The sequence below is a fragment of the Littorina saxatilis genome, linkage group LG9 (genome assembly GCF_037325665.1).
Source record: "Littorina saxatilis isolate snail1 linkage group LG9, US_GU_Lsax_2.0, whole genome shotgun sequence".
NCBI lineage: Eukaryota > Metazoa > Mollusca > Gastropoda > Littorinimorpha > Littorinidae > Littorina > Littorina saxatilis.
This window is the reverse complement of record NC_090253.1, coordinates 54,320,245-54,341,990: the sequence shown is the minus strand read 5'-3', so window position 1 is coordinate 54,341,990 and position 21,746 is coordinate 54,320,245. Positions and strand designations below refer to the sequence as shown.

The 21,746-nt window shown below is 42.6% G+C and overlaps 1 protein-coding gene and 1 long non-coding RNA gene across 2 annotated transcripts in view; both read right to left on the bottom strand.

The window, feature by feature from the left end:
* LOC138976484 (tripartite motif-containing protein 3-like) overlaps positions 1-21,746 on the bottom strand; it is a gene marked incomplete in the record, with an annotated part of 395,324 nt that overhangs the window by 36,524 nt on the left and 337,054 nt on the right.
* LOC138976501 (uncharacterized) overlaps positions 19,574-21,746 on the bottom strand; it is a 3,040-nt gene continuing 867 nt past the window's right edge. The window contains exons 1-3 of the long non-coding RNA XR_011459028.1: positions 21,652-21,746; positions 20,767-20,857; positions 19,574-19,769 (exon numbers count right to left, since the gene is read on the bottom strand). The exon at positions 21,652-21,746 is cut by the window's right edge and continues 867 nt beyond it. This is a non-coding gene — a long non-coding RNA (uncharacterized lncRNA). The remainder of the gene's footprint in view (positions 19,770-20,766; positions 20,858-21,651) is intronic.

The following is a 21,746-nucleotide window of genomic DNA, read 5'->3' as shown; positions in this document are numbered from 1 at the left end:
ATCCGATGGACTATAGTCAGTGTCACCGACAATTACCCAACGGACTATAGTCAGTGTCACCGACAATTATCCGACGGACTATAGTCAGTGTCACCGGCAATTGTCCGACAAACTCAGTAAAGGCTGAACGTATTTTCTTTTGCAAATTGTGTGGAGATTTGTCAGTGTTAATAAAACGGAAAACAAAACCCCGCAAGAGTGTTGTGCGTGTTTATTCAGCGTTTGTTTCCGCACACACACACACACACACACACACACACACACACACACACACACACACACACACTCTCACAAACACATATGCACACACACACACACACTCCCACAAACACACACACACAGACTCACACACACACACACACACACACACACACACACACACACACACACACACACACACACATTCCGACAGACATAAACGTATACTCACACACTCATACTCACACAGACACCCACACGTTTGCAAACATCCACACACGCACGCACACTGATGTTCATACACTCGCAATCTACCAGTGTCTCTCACTCTTTCTTACACACACACACACACACACACACACACACACACACACACACCACTTGATCGTCCCCATACCCACATGCAATTAAGCTGCAACTTCTACTTTCACTTTTAGACTGAACCAAAAGTACGCTGAGGTAACTCTTGCGAAGTAAGACAGTACTTACGGTTCTTGATTGACACACTTCGCACAACGCTATTGATTCATTTCCGTGTTGACAACTTTCATCAGAAAAGAGTCCTGCCTTCAATTTTGTGATCTGTAGACAGCCACATAAACAGGTATGTGTCGAGAAGCTTGTTACACTACGCTGTTAATACTGTAGAAAGTGGTTGTTCGCTGTAGGTTTCCTATCTGCTGTTAGGTGTGTGTGTGTGTTTGTGTCGATATAATCACAGTCCAATGTCATCCATTGTGTGTTGCTGTTGTCAGTGATGTACAGCGAAGTGGAACTGAAAGTAGGTCATACCTTGACAAAGTTAGCCTTCTCGTACAAAGAACAGCTGCCAAACACACGCCTGACTACGGAAAAGAGAGTCAGATACTTTAGCTCTGAATATCTGTGTGTAATTTGATTTTGATTATTCCGTTGGAGGGTTCCACGTATCTACTTTCTGTTTTGGGTCAGGCACAAGTGGAACTGTGTGATGTCATACCACAGAAAAACGGTCATATTTTCATTCGAGCAGTTGCTCATGGGTAACAAATCCTTGAGAAATAAATATTTGTGTGTGTGAAGCGCTCTGCTCCAAGGTTCTTTTGAACAGGGAGATCTAGAGAGAGAGAGAGAGAGAGAGAGAGAGAGAGAGAGAGAGAGAGAGAGAGAGAGAGAGAGAGGTGACAAGGGAAATAATTCATTATTTGAGATCCCTTGACGCACATACTTCTCTCCCTTGAATTGTGGTAAACCTTTTCCCTTATCCCGTTTGGTCTTTCTTTCTTTCTTTATTTGGTGTTTAACGTCGTTTTCAACCATTCAAGGTTATATCGCGACGGGTCCTTTTGGTCTGTCTAGCAGGTTATGTGTGTACACAGATAACTTCGGATGACAATACATTTCCCCTTCTTTCCCTTTTCAACAGGTTGTAAGGGGGAGTATTAACTTTGCTCTTTTTTTCCGAGTCCCCCCCCACCCCCCAACCGCTCACTTTTATCTTTTGTAGTCAATAAAATAAAACTCTTGTAATGTACCACTTTTTTTTTTTTAAATAATAATATTGAAATTGGGAAAAAGATTTATTTTTTTTAGAATTGGTTTGATAATAAAATCTATGTTATTGGCCAGTTGGTTAATGACGATGGACGTTTTTATAATTATATATAACGCGTTTTGTGAAAAGTATCAAATTAAAACGATTTTGTTTACGTATTTAGGATGTGTGGGAGCAATTAAAAGATGTATAACAATGTTTGATATTGTTTGGGAGAATAACCGTATGATTGATGGTATTAAATCCGTGTCAGTCATTTATTCTCAAAAGAAAAGAGCAACATTGCATTATAACAAAATCATAACAGGATGGAAAACGACCAAATTGTTGTAAAAAAATGGGAAGTTGAATTAGAAGGTGAGGTTGATTGGAAATTATGTTTTAAGTATGTAACGAACATTTCTGAAGTGAAACTTAAAATGATTACAAATCAGAGTATTGCATAGGAGTTTGGCAACACATGTGATATTAAAACAGATGGGAGTAGTCGAAGACGTGATGTGTCATTTATGCCGAGATGAGAGAGATGGTATTCAACATTGTTTGTGGATGTGTCATTGTATACGTTCATTTTGGAATGATTTGTTAACTTAAATTATGTTAACAATGATTGTCACAATGTTGAGAACATTTTCTTTTAATGAAAAGTTTATTTTGTTTGGTAATGATCAATATTTTAAAAGTAGTACAGTTTTTGATTTTATAATATTAAAAGCCAATTGTTTTTATTTATAAGTGTAAGTATGCAAAAGTTGTTCCCACACTGGTAGCATTTAAAATAGATTTGAGAAAAGGTATTTGAAGGAAGAATATTTAAGTAAAATTAATTTTGCGTTTAATACATTTGTCTGGAGTGGTACCCATACCACTGATATTGTTAAATGATTGATTGTTTTCTGTTTTTGGTCGAGATCGTGAAGACGATGAATTTGGTGTTGATATTGAGTTTAGGAGATTTGGTTTTGGAGTTAATATGAGGTTGATGTTTTCTAGTTGGTATTTGGACATAAAGCATTCCGCTTGTCTGCATGTCGCTAGTTGACTTGAGCAAGATAAGGATGATTTATATGTTGTTCTTTACTATTTTATAAAATCAAGATTAGGAATTATGCAGAGAACAGTATATCGTTGCTGTTAATATTGTTATATAATTATGTTTATAGAAAGATAAACAAGTCGCGTGAAGCGATATACAAACATTTAGTCAAGCTGTCGGCATCAAAGTAACAGATTAACACCTACAAAACCGCATCGCCGAGACTGTATCAAGATAATCTCGACTAACCACCCCCAAAGACCGAGACGGGTCACGCTCGTCTCTGCGTAGCGTGCAAACGCAGGACTTACTTAAACCATTTTCTGTAATTCTGAGCACATTTTTAAAGTAAACATAACATCTATATATATATACGACTAGTGTCTGTGTGTCTGTGTGTCTGTGTGTGTGTGTGTGTATCTGTCTGTGCGCGATGCACGGCCAAAGTTCTCGATGGATCTGCTTCAAATTTGGTGGGCATATTCAAGTAGACCCGGGACACGACACAACCTGGTCGATATTTCAACACGTGCTCTCAGCGCGCAGCGCGGAACCGATTTTGGTTCCACCTCAGCTATTTTGGTTCCACCTCAGCTTACCCGGGCCCCCATACCGACACACCATAGCCGCTACACCACATCACAACGCCAAAGTTCTCGGTGGATCTTTTTCAAATTTGGACACCGTATTCAGCTACACCCCGGACACAATATCATCGATGAGATATTTCAACACGTGCTCTCAGCGCGCAGCGCTGAACTCATTTTCGTTTTTGGGTTCATTTCACCATTATAAGTAACTCTTCCTTATCTTCTCCAGTGTTTGGCGTTTATCTCCCTTCCTTCGTGTGGCTTTCCCGTTCAGTTCTAAGTTACTACACTGCGCTGTCCACTGCGCTGAGCGTCTTCGGATATTCCCGGCGTTCTGTTACTGTTACCTATTTTTAGAAGGTCAACGCAGTGTACAGAACGTAAATTGGACCCGTAAATTATCCTCACTGTAAAAGTGCAAAGGTCGAATCAATTTATAGCCACGCGAAAAATACACTGTCATCTATCTCTCTATAGATACGGCTTCTCTGTGTTTGTGTGTGTGTGTGTGTAAGTGTGTGTGTCTCTATGTAAGCAACACCTGTGCATTCTTCAGTTCTGTTTGTGATGTGGTCTGGCGGCTTTTGAGTAATTTTAGAGCTTGAGCTAGCCGACGCTGCACTAGATAAGCTAAAAACAGGAGAGCAATATGCAAATTTAAATGAACAACAAAGAGGCCTTCAAGGTTTTATCGAGCAGTGCCTCGGCTTCATGGTTAAGGCCAGACAGATGCAGAGTCCTCTCGACCTGATCGACTCCCTCTCAGCTACATACACACAACTCTCCAACACCAAGGTTGAACGCTTCATTCCGGGCGGCGCCACTCTGGCGCTGGGCGCCCTTGCTGGTGCCAAGCAGTTGTCCGTGACGGATATGAAAGCTGTCAAAACCACTTTTTAACCTATTTTAAATCTGCCCTTTAACTTACCTTCTTTGTGCGTGTTAAAATGGCTGAACAAGGTGAAAGCGGTCACGGATTTATCATATTACAGTGGAACTGTCGCTCTATCAACTCTAACTTCTCTCAGCTATATAATTATATATCAAATCACTCTGCTGACATCTTAGTTATCCAGTCAGTCAAGAGAAAACGCTCCCTACTGCCTTCTATAGATGGTTTTGACTTCCCTCCCATAGTAGAGCAAAAGGGCTCAGGGCAACTCATTCAAACAGCTATTTATCTAAAGTCTTCCTTAAATTACAAACCCTTTGCACCTCTCATCCCTAGTTCAGAAAATCTCAGTACATGTGCTGTTGAAATCGAAATAAAAGGATCCAAAAACCTCAACATAGTTAACATATATTACCCCCACGGGTGTAATAAAAAAGGAACTACCGACTGGCTAAAATCCCTGGATCATAGCAGGGCACACTGGTGCGTGATGGGTGATTTTAATAATCACCACCCTCTGTGGGACTCTGCTAACCCTAGATACAAACATGCCAATAGCAACCTTGCTGACGTCATTTTGGAAACTGACTTTTGTATACTAAACGATGGCTCGGCAACCAGACTTCCAGACAGAGCTGACCATTCCCCATCAGCAATCGATCTCTCCCTTTGCTCAAATGCCATAGTCACTGACATCGACTGGAACGTTTTCCCGGACGCCCTCGGCTCCGATCACTTACCCATTGTTCTTACCTTCCGCCACTTCGCCCCTAATCGCAATAACTCGGAGGTCAGAAAAAAGTACAATTACAAACAGGCAAATTGGGACAGCTTCCGTGCGGAGCTCGAGGGTGTCAGGGAGGAAACTCTCCTTATGGATGACATCGAAGCCTCTTACAATAACATACGTCAATGTATACTCACTGCTGCCAATAATCACATTCCGCTTAAATCAGTAAATCCTAACTGTAAGGCCAAAAGGAATGAGTGGTGGAATGCAGACTGTGATGAAGCCTTGGCAAACAAGCGATATCACATTAGGACATATCTCAGGCACTGCTCAGACGCTAACTTCACGAATATGAAGTCAGCTGAAATACAATTTAACCAGATCACCGCTGAGGCTAAACTTCAAAACTGGGAAAACTTTGTCCACAAAGAAACTAAAGATTACAAAGACTGTGGCAAAATCTGGAAGAAAATCCGCAGATTTAAATGTAGATACAGAACTAAAGAAAAGCCACTACTATCGGGTGATAAAATGACCACAACTGACTCTGAAAAGGCAAACCTATTAGCAGATACCTTTGCCAAAAATAGTCAATCAAAATCCCTAGATACTGAACGACTCAATTATAGGTTAGATCAGGAGAAGGGTTTCACATACCCCCCAGATGACAACCAGTTGCCTATAAACTGCATGTTTAAGGCAAAAGAAGTCCAAAACGCCATCTCTTCTGTGAAAGACCCAAAAAAATCCACAGGTTTAGACCCAATATCATATCACATGATAAAACATCTACCACCTAACTTTGTTAAGTTGCTCACTCAGTTTTTCAATCTATGCTGGTTAAAGGATACTATCCCCGCAGCGTGGTCAGACTCACAAGTTGTAGCAGTATTGAAGAGCGGAAAACCGGGCAATCTACCTGGCAGTTACCGCCCCATATCACTAACCCCCCACCTCAGCAAGATCTTTGAGCGTGTGGTGAACCAGAGGCTGGAGTTCCACCTCAATAAACACAATATCATTCCAACATGCCAGGCAGGTTTTAGGCAAGGTCGTTCGTGTGCGGACCACATTGTGCACGTCACTGAAAAAATCAAAAAGACCCTGGCACATAGTAATAATTCTCTTCTTGGAACCTTCTTTGATATTAAATCTGCGTACGACAGCGTCTGGCATGCTCGTCTACTCCTAAAACTCGGCAGAATCGGTGTCTCTGGCCACATGTACCAATTCATCAAAAACTTCATCAGCAATCGCAAGATGTCTGTCCGAGTGGGCTCTTCGGTGTCCGAAACCCATGCGCTGGACATGGGGGTTCCCCAGGGCAGTATCATCGCGCCAAACTTATTCAGCATCATGCTCTATGACATTACTTCTGTTAAGGTTGACGGTGCCAGTGTACTTCTGTATGCGGACGACCTCGCCTTAATAGACACTAATAGACCACGCCATAACAGAGTTACCAACACTGTTGACTTATCTTCTTACCAATCTAAAATTGACAACCTCTGTCAATATATGTACACCAACGGCTTCCAACTAGCCTCAAATAAAACAGTCTTTCTTGTTGTCTCCCGTAGACAACTGTACAGGAACTGCAGTATAAAGATAGGTTGTGATATTATCAAACCGAGCTCAGAAGTTAAGTTCCTCGGCGTTATCATCGATACCCGACTTAACTGGACCAGTCATATCGAACATCTGATCAATAAGGCCAACAAGGATCTTTATATCATACGCTACCTGGCGTCCCAATCCTGGGCCAGAGGACGTAAGTGTGTCACAGAGGTAGTGCGGGCATTAATTCGCTCCCGCCTCCTTTACGGGTGCGAAGCTTATTTCGCGACGCGCCCGGCGCTCATGAAAAAACTGGCTATTATAGAGTGCAGGGCGCTCAAAATAGCTCTGGGACTCTCCCAACAAGCGAGTAAGAGTCGAGTCTACAGCGAGTGTGGGTGGCTGCCCCTTGTGGATGAGATAAAACTCCGTTCAGCTCAGTATGCTGTCAGAGCCCACGCGGTAGAGAACTCTGCCTGCGAGGTCCTGACTGACTTTTTTCCTCAGCACCAAAATTATGAGGCCAACACCAAACATAGCACTCAACTCTTGGCCAAAACGCTACCCTTATCCGACACAGTAAACCGCATTCTAGCCGATAGCGGGGTGAAGGTCAGTGAGCTGGCCAGGGTCCCCCCGCCCTCCTACCCGCCTTGGCTTGAGGAAACCCCTACTATCATATACGACAGTGAAGATAATACTACCAAAAAGGATAACCCCGTCTACCTAGCTACTGTTACAAAAGAAACCCTAAACTACAAATTCTCGGAGCATTTAAAAGTCTTTACTGACGGATCCAAATTTGCAGACGGCAGCGTTGGCTGCGCCTTTGTGATCCCAGATCTCAAAATCTCAAGGAAATATACTCTTAATAAAGACATCTCCATATTCTCAGCCGAGCTATTTGCCTTGCTCATGGCATGCACTTTTATAAATGACCTCCCAGTCACACCGCGTGCGGTAGTTTTTTGCTCTGACTCGCGCTCTTCATTACAAGCTCTGCATCGAAACACATCAAATCGGGCAGAGCTACAAAGAGAAATCCTCTTTATATGTCACCAGTTAATCTCATCCGGCACATCCGTATCATTTCTCTGGGTCCCCTCTCACGTAGGGGTCCGGGGAAATGAACTGGCGGATGTCGCTGCCAAAGAAGCGGCAGAATCTAGCCCAGCTAACACTAACATCGGCTACTCAGTAACCGAGTTCTACAGTAAAATCCGTAAACTCATTCGAAGTCAGTACGTAACATCTCTGTCCTATCAACCCATTGATATGAACGATCTACACCCCGATCTCCCAACAAACCTCCTCACTATCTTCAGACGCCTCCGTGCCGGCGGCTGCCGCTTCCATATCTTTAACAAGTCCTGCCATTGTGGAGAACCCTATTCATTTCAACACATTTTCGCTCCATGCGCTACAAATAGAATTACCTTTAAAACCTTATATGACCATATGCAGCTCCATGGTCTGAGTCCCCAGGATTATCTGCGCAGTAGCAGTTCTCTAGGCTGGTCACACAGCTTGCTGCTGTGCCGACTGGTCAGGGACTCGGACATGGGGCTGTGGGTATAACTAAGCCCAGATTATCACATCAGCGTGTTTCAGTTTGAGGTCGAGTGGCTCCCGCCATCCCTCCTGATTCCAGCGACTACCTTCTAGACAACATATCCTCACCCAAGGCCCACTAGTCGCCAAACTGTACATATTGTTTTTATTACCACGGCCTTCGTGGCTTACATCTTAATCCTTTTATTTGTAAAAAGTTTTGAGATTTATTGTTCGTGTTCCTCTTACTTGCTCATCTATTTGGTTTTATTGGTGATCCTGAAAGGTTCCACTTTTTAACTCGATTTGAAATAAAAAAAAATAATATTACAAGCCCGTTATTCAAGATATAGAATACAGACTTATAATTCTTACCAAGAAACATCTTAACTACTTTTCATTTTAACAAATTCCACAGAGCATTATCAACTCAACCCCACCCCCTGCCCTCCTCTCCTTATTTTTTGTTTCTTTCTTTCCTCTTTTTGAAAGCGGACAAACACTCAAGTCCTTAATGGCTCAAAACCGTAGGACTTTTAATATTAATTTTAACTGTAATTTTATGTACTGGCCTTCCTTTGAGAAGCCATAACTTGCTCAGTCCTGTTTGAGTGGAGTTCGCCTCCAAAGGTGATTAACACGGTTACATTCGTCGACAAGGATGGGACTCGATATGGTCAGGAATGGCATTATGGCCACTGAATCATTTTCGTGCTGTTCCCATTCCACGAATCTGGGAGGGACCTAAGCTTGGCGGGTCCATAGTTCGGACCCGGCGAAGCCGGCGTACGGCTCTAAGTACTTCTTCCCGGCGAAGCCGGCTACCCGGCGAAGCGGGTATTCATTCTAGTATGTATATATTTGTGGATTCAGGAGAAATTGAGGAATACGATGCAATCATTTATAAATCTGTTAGTGAATAATCGATTTTAAGGACAACTTTAATGAGCAAACTAATTAATTCGTTTTTAAGCCTCCAAGCTGAAATGCAATACCAAAGTCCGGACTTCGTCGAAGATAACCAGACCAACATTTCAACCAATTTGGTTGAAAAATGAGGGCGTGACAGTGCTGCCTCAACTTTCACAAAAACCGGATATGACGTTATCAAAGACATGTATCGAAAACATGAAAAAAACGTCTGGGGATATTATACCCAGGAACTCTCATGTTAAATTTCATGAAGATCGGTCAAGTTGTTTTCTCTGAATCGCTTTACACACATACACAAATACATACATACACACACACACACACACACACACACACACACACACACACACACACACACACACACACACACACACACACACACACACACACACACACACACACACACCACCACCACCACCGCCCTCGTCTCGATTCCCCGTCTATGTTAAAACATTTCGTCAAAACTTGACTAAATGTAAAAAGGAGATGAAGTGTATATTTATATACTTTAGAAATAAACTGAATATGGGCTATTTATGTTTTGTTTTTGTTTTTTGAAGATGCATCTAGCATAGTCTTTTTTGTCTGATGTTGTTGTAATGTTATATATGTACGTACAAGAAGTAAAAGCATGTCACTCCTTTTTCAAGAGGGTGGAGGGTGGAGTATAAACATTGCTTTTTTTCCTAGTCCGCTATCCCACCCCACCTCCCCCACCCCACCCCCCCAACCCAACCGCTCACTGTTATCTTTTGTAGTCAATCAAATAAAATCCTTGTAATGTAAAAAAAAAAAAAAAAAAAAAAAAACGTACATCCTCGAGTTGTACAACGGTCAAAGCAAATCAATCCTGGGTTCTTTCCGCATTAATTCAAGACGTTGATCACAGTATGACAGCATGCGCACACTACACTATGTGTTATTGATCAGTCCGTTCTTGGTGTGTGTGTGTGTGTGTGTGTGTGTGTGTCTGTGTGTTTGTGTGTGTGTGTGTGTGTGTCAGTGTGTTTGTGTGTGTGTGTTTGTGTGTGAATGTGTGTGTGTGTGTTTGTGTGTGTGTGTGTGTATGTTTCCAGAAATCATTATGGCTGCCGCTTTAGCCACCAGTAGCAGTGAGCTGCCAGAATGCCCTGTCTGCCATGACGGCTATAAAGAGCCAAAGATACTGCCGTGTACACACCTAGCGTGCAAAAAGTGCGTCGTGTCGTGGCTGCAGAAGGCAGGGGTCAAGGGAGGCTGTCCGCTCTGCAGGGCCCCCATCCTGCCCTCCACCAGCCGAGGTCAGTGTGACCTTGACACTCTGATCAATGATCTGCCCACTGACCTGGCCACCATGGCTTTGGTGGACAGTCACAAAGTGCTCAGCGGTCAGCATGTCTGCATGCTGTGTGATAACAACATAGCTGCCACGTCATTCTGCTTGCAGTGTGACGTCAAGATCTGCAACGCTTGCATCAAGGTTCACAAGAATATACCCTTAACCAGGAAACACGTCATTGAAGATTTAAACAAACTCAGCCCGCAGCGGTTGGCTGAGATAAACCGTGCAACATGTAACGTGCACGACGATAGGCCGGCCGAGCTGTATTGCTCCACCCACCAGGAGCTCATTTGCATGCTGTGCGACTCGACCAATCACCGCAGCTGTGCCGAGGTGAAGGCCATCCCAGACGTGGCGACAGAGAAGAGAAGAGAACTGGAACAACAGGCACAGAGACTGAGGGACAGGGCGACAGCATTGGCAACGGAGGTTGGTGTAAACCCTTAATGTTAATGCTGTTGTCTTATCAGACTTTTACCTCTCAATGTTTCTTTCTATCCGTGTGCTTCATTTGTTAAAGTGTACCATGAAAGCAGATTTAAATCGTTTCTGACTGAATTTACATGACGTTATGAGTCTCATTGGATGATACAAATCAGGGGGAAATGGATGGTATGATGAATGCATTATGCATGCTTCAATGATTTATCTTGACGTAAAAACAAACAGACTTAAATCCTATCTGACTGAATTCGCATGACTTTTTGGATGGATGATAAAAATCGGGGGGAAATGGATGGTATGGTGAATGCATATCTTGTTGCATGCTTAAATGATTTGTCTGGACGTTAAAAAAACAAATTGTCGTAACTACATGTGTAAGGATTTAACGATTTTTCAGGGGGAAATTCGTTTTCTTCTTCTTCTTCTTCTTCGTCGTTCGCTCAGAAAATTCGACATTTTAAAAACGAAATTTAGAAGTCCACTTCACAGAGTGATCAGTGTTCCTGTGTTTTAGATCCAAGAGGTCACGGACACTTTCAAGACCATGCGTAAAAAGGCCAATGTCATATTCGATGACCTTGAGCAGTGCTTGAAGAAGCGACGTCAGGAGGTCAACACGCTCATACAGGCTGAGGAAGACGCCGCCATGACGTCACTGGCGGAGCTGGAGAAATGGCGGGCGGCCTTAGTACTGAACGCAGCCAGCGTAGGACATGTGGTGCAGTCAGCGTCTGGAGGGTCTCTGCTGGGGATGATGAAAGGTCTGACGTCACGCCTCGACGACCTTGAGTCACAGACCGGAACGACACGCAAGATGGAGGTCAAAGATATGACCTTCGACCTCCAGAAACTGGATCAGCTGAGGGCTGACATTGCCTCTCTGGTGGGTACGTCACATTTTCTTGACACCTTTCCTGACCACAAGTGTTGGTTGTTTGTTGTTGTTTCTTGTCTCCAGAACACAGAGGGTCATGTGAGACTGATTCAGCATCCATCTTATTCTCTGTTTTGTTCTCGGCCTACTCTCTGAAAGGTGTTGACATTGAATCCAATTAATAGAAAGAAGTAGAAGGTTCCTATTATAGGGAGTTGGCGAACATGTTGCTTACATACCGATGAGTAATCAACATAAATTTAGTGTTGGACAGGAAGGACAAAAAAAAGATGATACATGGTACACCTGTGTGGTGGTGTCATCTCACGCTCTTCAGTTGTCTGTCTGTGTCTGGGACGAGGCGTTATTCTGTCACACACTGTTCAGTTGTCTGTCTGTGTCTGGGACGAGGCGTTATTCTGTCACACACTGTTCAGTTGTCTGTCTGTGTCTGGGACAAGGCGTTATTCTGTCACACACTGTTCAGTTGTCTGTCTGTGTCTGGGACGAGGCGTTATTCTGTCACACACTGTTCAGTTGTCTGTCTGTGTCTGGGACGAGGCGTTATTCTGTCACACACTGTTCAGTTGTCTGTCTGTGTCTGGGACGAGGCGTTATTCTGTCACACACTGTTCAGTTGTCTGTCTGTGTCTGGGACGAGGCGTTATTCTGTCACACACTTTTCAGTTGTCTGTCTGTGTCTGGGACGAGGTGTTATTCTGTCACACACTGTTCAGTTGTCTGTCTGTGTCTGGGACGAGGCGTTATTCTGTCACACACTGTTCAGTTGTCTGTCTGTGTCTGGGACGAGGCGTTATTCTGTCACACACTGCTTGTAGAGGGACACATTTATTCAAGGACATAATTATTACGAAAGATGCAATGAGGGGTCAGTTCTTAGTCTCTCATGGCGTGAAACAATACATTGCAATACCTGGTGACAGGCACCTCTAAGATGAAACAACTTATTACCGTATCATAATTAACTTGACTTTAACTAATTGCTAGATCAAATTCTAAAATGCTGACTTCATTTAACAAGTCATCCAAACGGGTGTGCGACAAATGGTCGAGGTTTACAATGTCGAGGCACAAAAGGTCGAGGACATTTAGTCAAGAGTCAAAAGGTCGACCTTTTGATCCTCGACCGTTTGGTTCTCAACCCATCCAACACTCTTCAAGATCTAAAGTCTGTCTACAGGTCAGATGACAAAGCCCGCCACAACACAGCCACCACCAGCCACATCTACAGCGACATCAGCGACAACACCGCGGACTGCAGACAAACCCAGAAAGGCGGCGCTGGCCAAAGTACTGAGAGTAGGGGACCGGGTCAAACCGGCACCGGAATGGCTTTCTGTCATGGGCTCTAAGGTAAGACTGCGTGTCCCTCTCCTGTCTGACAGTTTTCACCATCCCTGTCACTCAGTCGGAGTTGTCACTAAAAGGAAGCTGATACTATGCATATGCTGGTTCTGCTTTTACTCGAGATGCAACACAAATGAAATGTTGTGTTATAAACTTGATTCAGAAATAAAGTTAAATGAACTGAAGTGGAATACATTCACACACGCACGCATGCAAATACGCAATCAAAGAAATTCACACAAACTGGATGAAACTATGCTGATACCGTAAATCCCTAGCAAACGCCCACCCCCCCCCCCCCCTCCGCACAGATTTCGGGTAAAAGTAGGGGGTGGGCGTTTGCTAGGTATACACCCCTTTGCAAGCTAACGTGTCATCACATTTTCACGAGAGAAAAAGTGATACAACCATGTGATTTATGCAATTCTAATGAGAAATAAACACACCGTTTGTTTACACAAATAAAGATCAATGTTCTTTGAAAAAGGCAAATGCTTGTCAACGAGAGAAGTGTAAAACACTCAAAAAAAGACGTCACTGGACGACGTCACTGTAGGACATAACGTTATTTTATCCAACCCCCCCCCCCACCCCCCACCCCCCCAAAAAAGGCGAACCATCGAACAGTGTGCACAAATCGTAGATAAAGAAGCCGACTGTCTTAAAAGAAATACTTTTTTTTAATAAACCCAGGGTGGGCGTTTGCTAGGTAGTGACCCCTCTGCACACCTTTTGGCCAAAAGTGGGGGGTGGGCGTTTGCTAGATACTGGGTATATTGCCAATTTATTTTGGTTGTATAGTATTGTTGTATTTGTCCGCTCAATTTGTATACATATATTAACTGTCTGATTTGTTACCTTTTTTTGTTCAAATTATATCTTTGTTTCAAAGCACTCTGGGCCCAAAACAATAAAATACTTGACTTGACTTGACTTGGGTGTTTGCTAGGGATTTTACCGTACTTATTTTCTCGGCGTTTGTTGCACACACACACACAAACACACGTACACACACACACATACGCACGCACTCACTCACACACACACACACACACTTAACACACAAAACACACACACACACACACACACACACACACACACACACACACAAAGCAGTGACCAGTGTGTACTGTGTGCAGGACAAGAAAGGCACAGTGACGGCCTTTCCGTCAAAACGAGCAGCACAGTGGGGCTTTGATCCACAAGGCACGGTGGACGTGCAGTGGGATGGTGGAGATGAAGTCTGGTACTGTATGGGATTTTATGGCCTGTATCAGCTGGACCTGCTGTGATTCGTCACCCCCACCTCTCCCCGTGCACTGTATTGTACTGATTGTAGTATCTCAGTATCCTTCTGCATGTAGTGAATAAAGTGTGTGTGTGTATTTGTTTATGTGTGTGTGTTTGTGTGTGTGTGTGTGTGTGTGTGTGTGTGTGTGTGTGTGGGTGAGTGGGTGCATGGGTGTTTGTGTGTGTATGTGTGTTTCTGTGTGTGTGTGTGTGTGTGTATGTGCGTGTATGTGTATGTGTGTGTGTGTGTGTGTTATGTATGTGTGTGTGTGTGTGTGTTATTTTGTTTGAACTTGTTGACATGTCGTGCCGATGTGTAACCCAAAGTCATAGTTGTAATATGACTTGGGCATCTGTAGATTTCAATACTTGTTAAAACGAGACAGTTTGTTTAAACAATTGTTTGAACTTTATCTGCAGTTATTAGTTGTCACAGCTGATTTGGTTGATGTCGTTGATCATGCATGTTGTTTCGTGTCGAGTTTTTGGTTCGTATCTTATCTTTTCATCGCCATATCTTTTTTACCACAACCACAAATACACAACCTTCCGATGTGTGAAATGTTAACCCAAAGCAATACTAGCGTTTGTACTGTACATGTTATGCAAAAATGATTCATATTGAGCGTATTAGCTTTAATTAACATTCAGCCAAAATTAAATTTGAACAAAATTCACAACTGGCCCATATTAGGAGCCTGGACGTCTAATATGGACCTGTAAAATGGTCTTGGCGAATCATTGTGAAACGCCCCCTGTACTCCAAAATAAAATAATACATCTCAGTGTACGTGTCAGATTGATTTAAATGCATCAGAGTGTTTTTGTTTCGCTTCGATGAGAAGATTCTTTGAAGCACAACTTAAAAGTAAAGAAACATCAAAAACAGAGAGAAAATAAATGAAACTATCAACTTTCACGTGAAGAAGACTGTTTGATATCTTTTTGTGGAAAGCGTGATGGCTAGTGTCAAGGAATATGTATGGTGTTCAGGAGACCTGTAAATTAACAGAGTGATCAATGAAGACCGGTATTCCATATGGTGTTCAGGAGACCTGTAATTTAACAGAGTAATCAATGAAGACCGGTATTCCGTGTTTTCCGATCTTTGAGTTGTACTTGTGCTGAGTGAGTACAGTAGCTAGTGATTCTACTAGTGAGTACAGTAGCTAGTGATTCTACTAGTGAGTACAGTAGCTAGTGATTCTACTAGTGAGTACAGTAGCTAGTGATTCTACTAGTGAGTACAGTAGCTAGTGATTCTACTAGTGAGTACAGTAGCTAGTGATTCTACTAGTGAGTACAGTAGCTAGTGATTCTACTAGTGAGTACAGTAGCTAGTGATTCTACTAGTGAGTACAGTAGCTAGTGATTCTACTAGTGAGTACAGTAGCTAGTGATTCTACTAGTGAGTACAGTAGCTAGTGATTCTACTAGTGAGTACAGTAGCTAGTGATTCTACTAGTGAGTAAAGTAGCTAGTGATTCTACTAGTGAGTACAGTAGCTAGTGATTCTCTTTCATACCCTTGGTGTTGTTGTTTCATGTTGTTTCTGCATTCTGTTCTTTTATTCAATAGCGAAATCCTCGAAGTTTGGTTTTGTTTACAAAGTGTCCGTGGCCGTATGAGTGCGTGACGTCATCGCCCAGTGTGTCTGTGAGCGATAGTGTGTGTCTCAGTGTGTCTCAGTGTGTAAATGAGTGTGTGAATGATGCAACCCGCGTGCACAGGGGTACGATGCAGGTCTGCCAGTATGCATGACTGAAACCAGTCTTTCTCCACTTGAGATGTTGCTCTTATTTTTTGTTTGCGCTGGAAAGACGGGACCAACACGGCTAAAATGTAATAATGGCAATCTTAGCTGCTGTTGTGGCAACGTTTGTGGGTTAACAGCTCGGTCTGTGCACAAAACCTAGACCGTTTTAAGCGTCACATTTACTCGTAGAGTGAACGCTGCCAGAAGTGTAAAGGTAAAGGTAAAGGTATTCCCATAACCATCTGATCGTAGGGGAGAGAGATGTTAGAGATGTCAACTTTTCTGGGGTCAGCTTTATGAAGGCGGTGCCAATCTGGGTCCAGCTTTATGAGGGCAGTGCCCATCTGGGGCCAGCTTTATGAGGGCGGTGCCCATCTGGGGCCAGCTTTATGAGGGTGGTGCCCATCTGGGGCCAGCTTTATGAGAGCGGTGCCCATCTAGGGCCAGCTTTATGAGGGCGGTGCCCATCTGGGGTCAGTTTTATGAGGGTGGTGCCTGTCTCCTCTCCCTCGCTGCCTTTACCTTCCCCGCCCCGTCAGGTACACATTTCCAGCTGGGAGGACTAGAGAGAAAAAATCGGGTATTTGTTTTTGCCCCGAGTGGGGAACGAACCACGACCTCCAGCGTGAGAGGCGAGCGCTCAAACCACTGCGCCACTCCGAGTGAACAAAAGTGTAAAATCCAAACGGTATTGTCTGGTTTTATTTTCCGCCCGCAGCTGCTTTGACCGGTGCAAGCTATTCAGAGAGGGTGAATGTGGCGAATTAAATTAGTTTGAGCACTCTAGCACCGTTAGTTATGTCAGCATATTAGGAGCCAATCCATACTAGGGGCCCTTCCTTTACTTCATCCGTCGACGTCTTGTGTGTCTTTGGTGTGACCCTGTCATTGGTGTGACCCTGTCATTGGTGTGACCCTGTCATTGGTGTGACCCTGTCATTGGTGTGACCCTGTCATTGGTGTGACCCTGTCATTGGTGTGACCCTGTCATTGGTGTGACCCTGTCATTGGTGTGACCCTGTCATTGGTGTGACCCTGTCATTGGTGTGACCCTGTCATTGGTGTGACCCTGTCATTGGAATAACATAGAAGAAAAACAAAACACAAAACTGGTTGTTGTTTGTTCAAAGATCAAATGACAGTTTCAAAGCACACGTTGGTTACTGACTTATTTTGTTTCAGAAGTTAATGAAAATGCAAGCCTACGTCTGAACATATGGGCCTTTAAAAGTGATGTCACTGACTTTGTTCTTGCCCAATTGCAAACTTTTAAACGTCGGCCCGGTCTCGGTTCAAAGAACATAACAAATTATCGTTTTAGTTTGCAGTTAACTCGCAACGAGGAAATTACAACTTTAGATTAATTTATTTGACACGTCGAGACGGAAGATCTGGTCCCTTTTTTCATTTGTTACATGTTGGCGACACGCCAGGCAAGCTTTTTTGCCAGAAGGTTTCAGTGGAGTGTGCATTTAACTGCGACAGTTCTATTCTGGTCACCAAAGGCAAAACCATATATAGAAGAAGGGTTTGTCTAGAATCAATTAAGGGACATAACCCAATACTGTAGTAATATTACAGAAGGAAATTTGCAGCGAGCGAACCTTTATGGACAGAGAAGCTTAAAAAGAATAAGAAAAACATACTTAGGCCCTGAGTAATACCGAATAAACAACGGAGAAGGTCTTTGTTTTCTCTTGTTTGCAATAGGAAGTCGCGAATTACAGGCCGAAGCATTGTCGTTTGCACAGCAACTGTCGTCCCGTCTAAATTTTAAAAAACCATTTAGGGAGTATGGCCAATCGATAATGTTTATCTAAAAGAAACGGGTCGACAGTTGCTGAACTGATTACCATCAAAGAAACTACAATGGGAAGAAGGATAACTTCCTCATTGGGCATGCTTAGAAATGAGAATGGCTAAATATGAGTTATTCCCCTTTGCTGCATGCTGACCAGACTGTCTCCTGCTTTGTTATGACTAGTACAGTCGATCTTTCTCATGTTGTGACTTGCTTTATTTTCACATTTTCGGTATTTAAAACAGCAAACACACACACACACACACACACACACACACACACACACACACACACACACACACACACACACACACACATACACTGAAGAAGTTTCCATTCTGATTCGGTTATTTTATTTGGTGCTATATGTTTGCTTCACATTGTTTCTTTTTTTTACATTGCTTGAGGTATCCCCATTCGCTAAACACATCCATAATGCATGCATGGCTCATTCGAAAGAGGGCAACTGAACAACTGATGCCCAATAGCAATAAATACTGAACAACTGAACAATAAATAGCAATAAAATGATGACAGTGCCAAGTTTTTAAGTACAAAGTGAAATCATGTGACTGGACAAAGGCACAATTACAAAATACAAATAAAAAAATCGTGGCCCATTTTAAATTAAGTTCTCAGCTCATGGGGCAGCATAAGATGACCCTAGAAACCGAAATTAGGAGACCTCCCGCCCCCAGGGCAGACTACAAAAAAAAAAGGGGGGGGGGGGGTAATTTGTGAAAAAGTATAAAAGGAATCAAAAACTGTATACATGTATTTAGTTAATACCCCAAAAAGTTGTATAGTATATATACAATGTCAGACCCTAAAGAAAGTTTGTTAGTCATTGCTTAGGCAAAACAAAGCAAAATAGTCTGTTTACGGTATCCCGACCAACCCTATTATTTTTTCCCCGCCAACCCTAGACCTTTTTTTTGGCATTTGGAGAAAAAGAAAAAGAAAAAAAATCAATTTTGTTCCTGTTTTTTTGCAAAATAATTTAAAAAGATGGTTATAAAAAAAAAATTAAGAAAAGCCGACCTACCGACCCTCTTTTTGTGTGCCTATGTTACTGTAAACAGACCAAAAGGTACATCAAAAACAACACACCAGGGATGCTACTCTCCCCTTAAAAATAGCCATGGGTCATAGGTGTGACGTTTGAATCTTTTAGCTAAATAAAACCATAGGCAATTGATCGGAAATATCAGGAAAAATCTTACAAGTTTATTATTTGTTTGCTTGGACCAATCCTCTTGCCGAAGTGTTTTACAGTAAAAATTGATTTTACGTCAAAAGTATCACACAGGAATATCGAATGTTGAGGTAAGGCTGGGATAGCCAAGTTCAAGAATAACGGAAGGTGACTGTTGAATCTTTTTGAAAATGTATAAAAATATAGATGGTAGGCAATTCAAAATTAAAAAAAGGACTCTCGGAGCATGGACTTTTGAGTCAAAAATTAAAGAAGGCTCTATGAGCCGAAGTACATGTTTTGTCTCTTTTTTTTTATTTTGAATTCCCTACGATCTATATTTTGATACAATTTTGGACCCTCTTTGTACGGAGAGAGTTGGCAATTGTTAATCACATTCTCTCATCTCATCGACTCTCCTTCGGCTCCTTGGTAACATGCGTTCCGTCTCTGCCAGGAATGGACACAGCAGCAGATAACCGGTAAATATGTAACAGGGTATTACAAAGTCTTTCTTGGGAGGCTAGGCTAATTTACTCGCTCGTTTTACACGGGGTTCCATCGTTTTCTTTTCTAATCGGAAAACCTTGCTCCTCAGTTTGTTGACCTTCTGCCGAAGTTCCGCTTCACGAGGGGATGGGGAGGATGACGACTTTGATGCTTTACATCCTATGTCCTCCAGGATCGCCTGAATGTCATCTAAAAAAGAAAACACACACACAAAACACACATAAAATAACATAACCATAACAAGTTACAACCTGGAAGAAATTAAAACATGTGTAATTCAATCACAAAATGAAAATAAACAATAGCGTAGGAAGGCAGGCCAGAAATGAAGTGTATTAGCAACTATGGATTCGATGTGGAACAATGATGGAATTGACCTTGTTTGGTACTGAATGGGTGAGGCCATTAGAACTGTACCCACGGAATACGCGCTATATAAGCTTTATATTGATTGATTGATTGATTGATTAGGACAACAGTACCAGGTAAACTCCTCACACACCATGCCTCTTTCTTTCTTTCTTTATTTGGTGTTTAACGTCGTTTTCAACCACGAAGCTTATATCGCGACGGGGAAAGGGGGGGGGGGGGAGATGGGAATAGAGCCACTTAATTGTTTCTTGTCAAACCATGCCTCTAACAGGATATGTTTCCCATCTTTACGTGTGGGAACTACAGGTACAATTTCATCCATCCATGCATCCGCCCTATACAGCTTCTTCTTCTGCGTTCGTGGGCTGAAACTCCCACGTGCACTCATTTATTTGCACAAGTGGAATTTTATGTGTATGACCGTTTTTACCCCGCCATTTAGGCAGCCATACGCCGCTTTCGGAGGAAGCATGCGGGGTATTTTTGTGTTTCTAAAACCCACCGAACTCTGACATGGATTACAGGATCTTTTTCGTGCGTATTTGGTCTTGTGCTTGCGTGTACACATGAAGGGGGATAAGTCACTAGCAGGTCTGCACATAAGTTGACCTGGGAGATCGGAAACATCTCCACACTTAACCCACCAGGCGGCCGCGACCGGGATTCGAACCCTCGACCTTCCGAGTTAATAGACCGACGTCTTACCACCCCGCCCCAGCGCCCGTCACCCTATACAGCGATTATCAACTATGTAATGGATGGGTTTAAACATTTTTTGATGTCAGGGTGTTCTTCATGGTTAAAAATCTCTTACCTGGTTGAACAATTTGTGTATCAGGCGACAGGTCGGTGCTGGCTTCATTTGTAGCTACCCTTTGCGATGGTGGCTTCCTCCCACTAGCAACCTGCAAATTGCACAGCTCTTTAACTGACAAACTCACAACCAACACCCAGTCACAATGAAACATTTATCCCAATTTCATGGCATTGGTCTTAGGCCACACACAAAAAGTGTATGTTTCTGGTAAGGCAAAACAAAAAATAATCTGTTTACGGTATCCGGACCGACCCTATTTTTTTCCCACCGGCCCTAGACTTTTTGGGGGCATTAAAAAATAAAATTAAAATATTCAGATGGCTAAAATACAAAACTAAAAAGCCGACCTACCGACGCTATTTTTGGGGGGCCTATGTTACCTTAAACAGACTTTTTTGTGACCTAACATGACTAAAGGTGGAGATTTTTTTTCTAACCTTTTTTTTTAAAACCATCTTTTAAACTATTTTGTTGAAAAACAGGAAAACAATTGATTTTCGAATACCCCTTTTATTTTTGAAAATGCAAAAAAAAAAAAAAAATGTCTAGGGTCGTCGGGAAAACATAGGTAGGGTCAGGTGACCAGAAACATACAACTTTTTTGTTGTTGACGCCGACCCTATACCTTTTTTGCCATTTGGGGCTGTTTTTTTGCAAAATAAGTTCATCATATCATCATAATCAGGACGTCGATCCAAAATAAGTAACTTTTTTTTGTTGGCCTTATCATTTTTTTGCGCTAAATGCAAACAGGCATTATTTGATGGGAACAATGCTGTTGTTTTCAATTCTTACATCAGCCTCAAACTTGTCATTACTCAACCTGCATTTAATAGTGTGCTTCTTTGGTTTGCAAAAACCTAAAACCAATAAATAAATAACCTTCGGTGGTGGATTGGGCACTGCAAACAATGTCGGGACAGCATTCCACACAAGTGATCCTCTCTGCAGGATTGTTTTACTGGTTGGCCTCAAAG